Source organism: Bubalus bubalis, chromosome 1, assembly GCF_019923935.1.
Source record: "Bubalus bubalis isolate 160015118507 breed Murrah chromosome 1, NDDB_SH_1, whole genome shotgun sequence".
NCBI classification, from domain to species: Eukaryota; Metazoa; Chordata; class Mammalia; order Artiodactyla; family Bovidae; genus Bubalus; species Bubalus bubalis.
In genome coordinates, this window is record NC_059157.1 from 105,291,145 (window position 1) to 105,299,665 (window position 8,521).

The 8,521-nt window shown below is 37.4% G+C and overlaps 1 pseudogene; it reads left to right on the top strand.

The window, feature by feature from the left end:
- The first annotated feature begins 2,491 nt into the window (after positions 1-2,491).
- On the top strand, positions 2,492-3,189 carry LOC102415508 (annotated as a pseudogene).
- Positions 3,190-8,521: the final 5,332 nt, after the last annotated feature.

An 8,521-nucleotide genomic window follows, 5' to 3' on the forward strand; every position in this document is an offset into this window, starting at 1 on the left:
AAATAAGTCCCTTTGGGTTGATATGATAAGAGCCTTATGTTTTCTTTGAAATATTATTTCAGTAAATATTCGGTATTTATAATTTATTTCTTGTCCTGCTGTATTTTCCAACTGCTGTCCACCAAAGGATCACAATAGGAATGTTGTTTGGAAAATGTTAATTGTTGAAAATGTGTTTTGAAAAATAACACTTAGGGAAAATATATTTTAAAAAATTGTATGCTTCCTGACCTAAATATTGACATTTAAGGTCTGGGATTATTGCATTGATTTTTCTCTGGTGGCTCTAGAAAAAAATCCCTTCAGGCAATATTATTTAACATAATTGGTTTTTAGCATATTGAGAGATAAGGAACAATGTAATCTAGTGTTCCAATTTGGAACTGGAATGTCATACAGACCAAGGCCAACTGTGATTTTCTCTACAATAGGGACTGGTATATTTTTCTGCTGCTGCTACTGCTGCTGCTGCTGCCAAGTCGCTTCAGTCGTGTCCGACTCTGTGCGACCCCACAGACGGCAGCCCACCAGGCTCCCCAGTCCCTGGGATTCTCCAGGCAAGAACACTGGAGTGGGTTGCCATTTCCTTCTCCAATGCATGAAAGTGAAAAGTGAAAGTGAAGTCTCTCAGTCGTGTCCGACTCTTAGTGACCCCATGGACTGCAGCCTTCCAGGGTCCTTCGTCCATGGGATTTTCCAGGCAAGAGTACTGGAGTGGGGTGCCAGTGCCTTCTCCAATGCATGAAAGTGAAAAGTGAAAGTGAAGTCGCTCAGTCGTGTCCGACTCTTAGCGACCCCATGGACTGCAGCCTACCAGGCTCCTCCATCCGTGGATTTTCCAGGCAAGAGTACTGGAGTGGGGTGCTATCACCTTCTCCAATATTTTTCTAGGTTGAAATATTCTTTATTGTTTTTTTTTTTAATCTCAATCCATCATCAGTATTAAAGGTTTATTTCTAAAAGAAAATAAAATTCTCCTCCAAAAGTACGCTGTAAAGATTGATAATAATAATTTATTTTTAAAAATGTCATGTGGCTATATGGCAAAACCAATACAATATTGTAAAGTTAAAAAATAAAATAATTTAAAAAAATAAATAAAGGGTTAGTACCATCTATCAGGAAAAAAAAAAAAAAATCTTCAGGTTGCTTTTAACTTTTTTTTCCCCCCACTTGGTTAGAAGTATTTTAGAAGTTGAAAAGCATAAGTCTGAGCAATATCCTGAAGTAGTGACACTAATTCTCTGTTTGAATCAGTGACAGTGACTCAACTATTCTTCTTACCTTCTATTGGATAGTATCAAAATACGAAAAGTAACCCTTTTTATTCACTATCAACATTTATATCCTTTTAGAATTCTTGAGTCCTCAAACTCACATTGAAATATAAATTGCCTTTCCAACATCAAAACAATTTTGTAACATACTATTTTTTGAGGGGAAATAAAATGGACCAATGGAAGTGTCTTTAAAATGATTATGTAATAGAGTGGCTTTCACACTGTACAATCCCATCAAAATATAAGCACTGGGGACTTCACCATGCACGTTGCTACCTATTACCTTTTGGGTATCAGAGTGCACACCGTTTTTTCCAGGGGCTTACAAATGTCCTGGAGATAGTCATACTAGAAAGTTCAAATGGAATTCAGTCAAATCTCAGGTTATGGTTTCATAAAAGCAAAATTCAGATATCTTGCAGGACTTGACTGTACTGAGTAGAATGTCCAACTGCGATCTCAGGGCAGTGTTTGCTCAGCTGAATGGCCACAGATAGTCTGCACATGTGGGTTTGGCCTCCCACGTGGATGCCCTTTAAAGGATATTCTAGGTCTTTCCCCTTAGCTTTTGGTTCTATCCATTTCATCTATGATCATGCTCTACTCCCCATTCTGCCAGTCTGTGTACCCCTCATTTAGAGATCCTTCACAGAAGTTTTCTAGGACTTTCTATCTATTGTCTGTCCCATCTACAGTTTTGTATACATCTATATCTTGCCTATTTTTCAAGAGCTTTTCTTCTCTTAACAAATTTTACCTTTTGCAGATCCAAATTCATATGAATCAAAACTATTGTCAAAACTATTGTTTTTGAAGAGGGCTTTAAGAAACAATTTGGAAGTTAAAAAAAAAATACAAGAGATTAATGACTAGCTGAACTTTGTGTACTGCTACTATAAATATTCCAGTTCCCCTTGAGGCTGACCAGGACAAACTCATCTCCAAAGGAAAGAAAAGCACAGAGAATAATCCAAGTTTCTACTTACTGCCTTCACTATACTTCAGAGTACCTCTAAAGTAGAACTACTATACCCAGGCAGGATTACTGAAAATAGACACTTTGGTGAAATTATTGAATTACGAAGATAAACAGAAATTTCTGCAAACTTTCAGTCAGTTGACTTAAACAAAACAAAGCAACACACACACACACACACACACAAGCCCCAAACATACAGGACACTCCCGTTTATTTAAAAAGGAAAATGGCTCTTTTTGCCACATCTACTGCGAGAATGAAGACCATTCTCAGCAACCAGACTGTCGACATCCCAGAAAACGTCGACATTAACTTGAAGGGACGGACAGTTATTGTGAAGGGCCCCAGAGGCACCCTGCAGAGGGACTTCAATCATATCAATGTAGAACTCAGTCTCCTTGGAAAGAAAAAGAAGAGGCTCCGTGTTGACAAATGGTGGGGAAACAGAAAGGAACTGGCCACTGTTCTCACAATCTGTAGTCATGTACAGAACATGATCAGGGGTGTTACACTGGGTTTCCAGTACAAGATGAGGTCGGTGTATGCCCACTTCCCCATCAATGTTGTTATTCAGGAGAATGGTTCTCTTGTGGAAATCTGAAATTTTTTGGGTGAAAAATATATACGCAAGGGTTCGAATGAGGCCAGGGGTTGCCTGTTCAGTATCTCAAGCCCAGAAAGATGAGTTGATTCTTGAAGGAAATGACATTAAACTTGTGTTAAATTCAGCTGCTTTGATTCAGCAAGCCACCACAGGTAAAAAGAAGGATATCAGAAAATTTTTGGATGGTATCTATGTTTCTGAAAAAGGCACAGTTCAGCAGGCTGATGAATAAGATCTCAGTGATCCTGCTGCAGAAACAACAAGATAGCAGATGGTTCTATGGACTCAGTTGTGATGTTTTAAAGAGACAATAAAAACTCTTGATTTGAGAAAAAAAATAAATAAATAAATAAAAATAAAAAAAATAAATAAATAAAAAGGAAAATGATACTAGTATGAAACTTCTCATCTCCAACGCTGAAAGCTGGAAAATAATGAAACAATGTTGTAGCATAGTTTCTTTAAAAAGGAATATGATCTGAATAAAGTAATTAAAATATTTAAAGAAAATTTAGAAAACTATTGTATGATCTTGCACCTGTAGGAACCTAAAAAAGTAAACTCAGAAATCATATAGGAAAAAAATAGAGGTATTAAACTACATTAAAAGTGTTTGAGTATAATATATTCAGTAAATAAAGTTTAAAAATAACAGAGTTGACTGGAAAAATTATTTGCAACCCAAATGATACCAAAAAGCTAATCTATTTGATTCTACATATTGATAAGATAAAAGATCTAATAGAAAGATGTACAAAAGGTATAAATAACTATGAGAAGAGAAAAATCTATATGGTATTTAAACATTTATTAAAATGCTTTACCATATTAACAGGAAAATAAAAATTAAAGCAACAAAAAGATATTCTTTACCCATCTAATTAGCAAAAACTACAGAGCTGTCAAAGATACAACATAGATTGCTTTGACACTTGGCAAGGTGAAGTGCTATAACTTTGCCATGAAAAATCTAGAAATTTCTAATATAATTTTAAAACATATCCTAATCTATGCCCCAACCCCACTGATGCTGAAGAAGTTGAATTTGACCAGCTCTATGAAGTGTGTGTGTGGACGCACAAGACCTTCTGGAACTAACACCAAAAAAAAAAAAAAAAAAACATGTCCTTTACACCATAGGGGATTGGAATGCAAAAGTAGAAAGTCAAGAGATACCTGGAGTAACAGGCAAGTTTGGCCTTGGAGTAAAAAATGAAGCAGGGAAAAGGCTAATAGAGTTTTGTCAAAAGAACACATATCATAACAAACACTCTCTTCCAACAACACAAGAGACAGCTTTACACATGGACATCACCAAATGATCAATACTGAAATCAGGTTGATTATATTCTTCGCAGCCAGAGATGGAGAAGTTCTATACAGTCAGCAACAATAATACTGGGAGCTGACTGAGGCTCAGATCATCAGCTCCTTATAGCAAAATTCAGGCTCAATTGAAGAAAGTAGAGAAAATCACTAGACCATTCAGGTATGACCTAAATCAAATCCCTTATGATTATACAATGGAGGTGAACAGTAGATTCAAGGGATTAGATCTGGTAGACAGAATGCATGAAGGACTATGGACAGAGGTTTGTAACATCGTACAGGAGGCAGTGATCAAAACCATCGCCAAGACAAAGAAATGCAAAAAGGCAAAATGGTTGTCTGAGGAGGCCTTACAAATAGCTGAGAAAAGAAGAGAAGCAAAAGGCAAAGGAGAAAGGGAAAGATATAGCCAACTGAAAGCAGAGTTCCAGAAAATAGCAAGGAGAGATAAGAAAGGCTTCTTAGGAGAACAATGCAAAGAAATAGAGGAAAACAATAGAATTGAAAACACTAGAGATTTCTTCAGAAAATTAGAGATACCAAGGGAATATTTTGTGCAAAGATGGGCACAATAAAGGACGGAAACAGTATAAACCTAAGAGAAGCAGAAGAGATTAAGGAGAGGTGGCTAGAATACACAGAAGAACTATACAAAAAAGGTCTTAATGACCCAGATAACCATGGTGGTGTGGTTACACACCTAGAACCAGACATCCTAGAGTGAGAAATCAAGTGGGCCTTAGGAAGCATCACTACAAACAAAGCTAGTGGAGGTGATGGAATTCCAATTGAGCTATTTCGAATCCTAAAAGATGATGCCATTAAAGTGCTGCACTCAATATATCAGCAAATTTGGAAAACTCAGCAGTGTCCACAGGACTTGAAAAGGTCAATTTTCATTCCAATCTCAAAGAAGGTCAATGCCAAAGAATGTTCAAACTACCATACAATTGTGCTCATTTCACATGCTAGCAAGATAATGCTCAAAATCTTTCAAGCTAGACTTCAGCAGTATGTGAACCAAGAATTTCCAAAGGCACAAGCTGGATTTAGAAGAGGCAGAGGAACCAGAGTTCAAATTGACAACATGTGTTGGATCATAGAGAAAGAAAAGGAATCCTACCAAAACATCCATTTCTGCTTCATTGACTACTTGAAAGCCTTTGACTGTGTTATTGTTTTTCAGTTGCTAAGTTGTGTCCAACTCTTTTAGACTCCAACTGCAGAAGTCAGGCTTCTCTGTCCTTCACTATCTCCCTGAGGTTTCTCAAACTCATGTCCATTGAGACAGTGATGCCATCCAATCATCTCATCCTCTGTCATCCCCTTATCTTCTTGCCTTCAATCTTTCCCAGCAGCAGGGTCTTTTCAAATGAGTCAATTCTTTGCATCAGGTGGCCAAAATATTGGAGCTTCAGCTTCAACATCTGTCCTTCCAATGAATATTCAGGACTGATTTCCTTTAGGATTGCCTGGTTTGATCTTCTTGCTGTCCAAGGGACTCTCAAGAGTCTTCTCCAGCACCACAGTTTGAAGGTGTCAATTCTTCAGCGCTCAGCCTTCTTTATGGTTCAACTCTCACAACCATAAATGACTGTGTGGATCACAACAAACTCTGGAGAATTCTTAAAGAGATGGGAATACCAGACCTCCTTACCTGCATCCTGAGAAACCTGTATGCAGGTCAAGAAGCAACAGTTAGAACCAGACTTGGAACAATGGACTGTTTCAAATTGGAAAAGGAGTACATCAAGGCTGTATATTGTCACCCTGCTTATTTAACTTATATGCAGAGTACATCATGTGAAATGCTGGGCTGGATAAATCATAAGCTGGAATCAAGATTGCCAGGAAAAATATAAACAACCTTATATACATAGATTATACCACTCTAATGTCAGAAAACAAAGAGGAATTAAAGAGCTTCTTGATGATGGTGAAAGAGGAGAGTGAAAAGTTGGCTTAAAGCTCAACATTCAAAAAACTATGATCATGGCATTTGGTCCCATCACTTCATGGCAAATAGATGGGGAAAAGTAGAAACAGTACAGATTTTATTTTCTTGGGTTCCAAAATTACTGCTGATGGTGACTGCAGCCATGAAACTAAAGACACTTGCTCCTTGGAAGTAAAGCTATAACAAACCTAGATAGCATATTAAAAAGCAGAGACATCACTTTGCTGACAAATGTCCATATAGTCAAGGCTATTGTTTTTCCAGTAGTCATGTGCGGATTTGAGAGTTGGACTAGAAAGAAGGCTGAGCACTGAAGCACTGATGCTTTGAAATTGTGGTGTTGCAATGAGGTACTATCTCATGCCAGTGAGAATGGCTGCCATCAAAAAGTCTACAAACAATAAATGCAGAGAGGGTATGGAGAAAAGGGAACCCTCTTACACTGTTGGTGGGCATGCAAACTAGTTCAACCACTATGGAGAACAGTGTGGAGATTCCTTAAAAAACTGGAATTAGAACTGCCATACGACCCAGCAATCCCACTGCTCAGCATACATACTGAGGAAACCAGAATTGAAAGAGACACATATACCCTGATGTTCATTGCCGCACTGTTTAGAATAACGAGGACATGGAAGCAACCCAGATGTCCATCAGCAGATGAATGGATAAGGAATTTGTGGTACATATACACAATGGAATATTAGTCAACTATAAAAAAGAACACATTTGAGTCAGTTCTATGAGGTGGATGAAACTGGAGCCTATTATACAGAGTGAAGTAAGTCAGAAAGAGAAACACCAATAGAGTATATTAATACATATGTGTGGAATTTAGAAAGATGGCAATGATGACCCTATACGAAAGACAGCAAAAGAGACACAGATGTAAATAATAGACTTTTGGAGTATGTGGGAGAAGGAGAGAATGGGATGATTTGAGAGAATAGCATAGAAACATGTGTATTACCATATGCAAAATAGATGACCAGTGTGAATTCAATGCATGAAGCAGGGCACTCAAAGCCAGTGCTCTGGGACAACCCAGAGGAATGGGGTGGGGAGGGAGGTGGGAGGGGGGTTCAGGATGGGGGGACACGTGCATCCGTGGCTGAGAATGTCGATGTATGGCAAAAGCAACCATAATATTGTCAAGTAATTAGCCTCCAATTAAAATAAATGAATTAATTTAAAAATTGTGTTGGAGAAGACTCCTGAGAGTTCATTGGACTGCAAGGATATCAAACCAGGCAATCCTAAAGGAAATCAGCCCTGGATATTTTATTGCAAGGACTGATTCTGAGGCTGAAGCTCCAATACTTTGGCCATGTGATGCTAAGGGCAGGCTCATTGGGAAAGACCCTTATGTTAGGAAAGACTGAGGGCAGGAGGAGAAGGGGGCAACAGAGGATGAGATGGTTGGATGGCATCATTGACTCAATGGACATGAGTTTGAGCAAACTCTGAGAGAGGAGATAATGGACAGGGAAGCTTGGTATGCTGCAGTCCATGGGGTTGCAAAGAGTCAGGCCCTACCTAGGGACTGAATGACAACAACAATCCATGACCCAGTGACTTCCTAATGAAAATTCATCTTATAGAACTAAAATCAGAATGTTGGCAATATGCACAAGAATGTTTTACTGTGGTGCTATTTGTAGTGATAGAAGTTTCTAGAGATTTGATTTACTATCAATAGGAGGATGATAGAATAAAACTAATGTATAGTTTTGGACAATTTTGTAAACTTTACCATGAATGAGTTAAGTCCTTTATCTATTGACCTGATAGAATGTCTATAATATACTATTAAGGAACAGTATTCATTTAAGGGTAATATGAGGTGTTTGAAATCCCATTTTTTAAAATAAGAAATGGCAGCCACCACAAAGCACCCTGTATATGATATTTTTGTTTGCAAATATACATATGAGTATGCGGCAAGATATGTAAAGAAAAATAAACTGATTAAATGGGAATAGAGGAAGGGTGAGGAAAAAGACTTTTTTTTTAACCACTTCTTGTATTTATCTTGTATTTATACACTATTAATAAAGCAAAATTAATACATTTTGAAAATATTGTGTTTATTGGATGTTTGTATTAAGAATATTGAGAAAGAATCTCTTTATTTTGACTTTCTAATCTATGATCCAATTTGCGGAAGAATTTTTCTGAATTGTTTACCTTGACAAAATTCATAATGTCTAATGTCTACTATCTGGGTTCTTATAATTTCTCCTATTGATAATGAAAAGCTATTTTAATCAATATATAGCTGTTAGGGTATAAACTCCTTAAGGGCAGAGTCTTATCTTTCTCAGGATTTTGAATAGTGTTTGTGGAAAATAGGCTGAATTGTACCCTTCTTT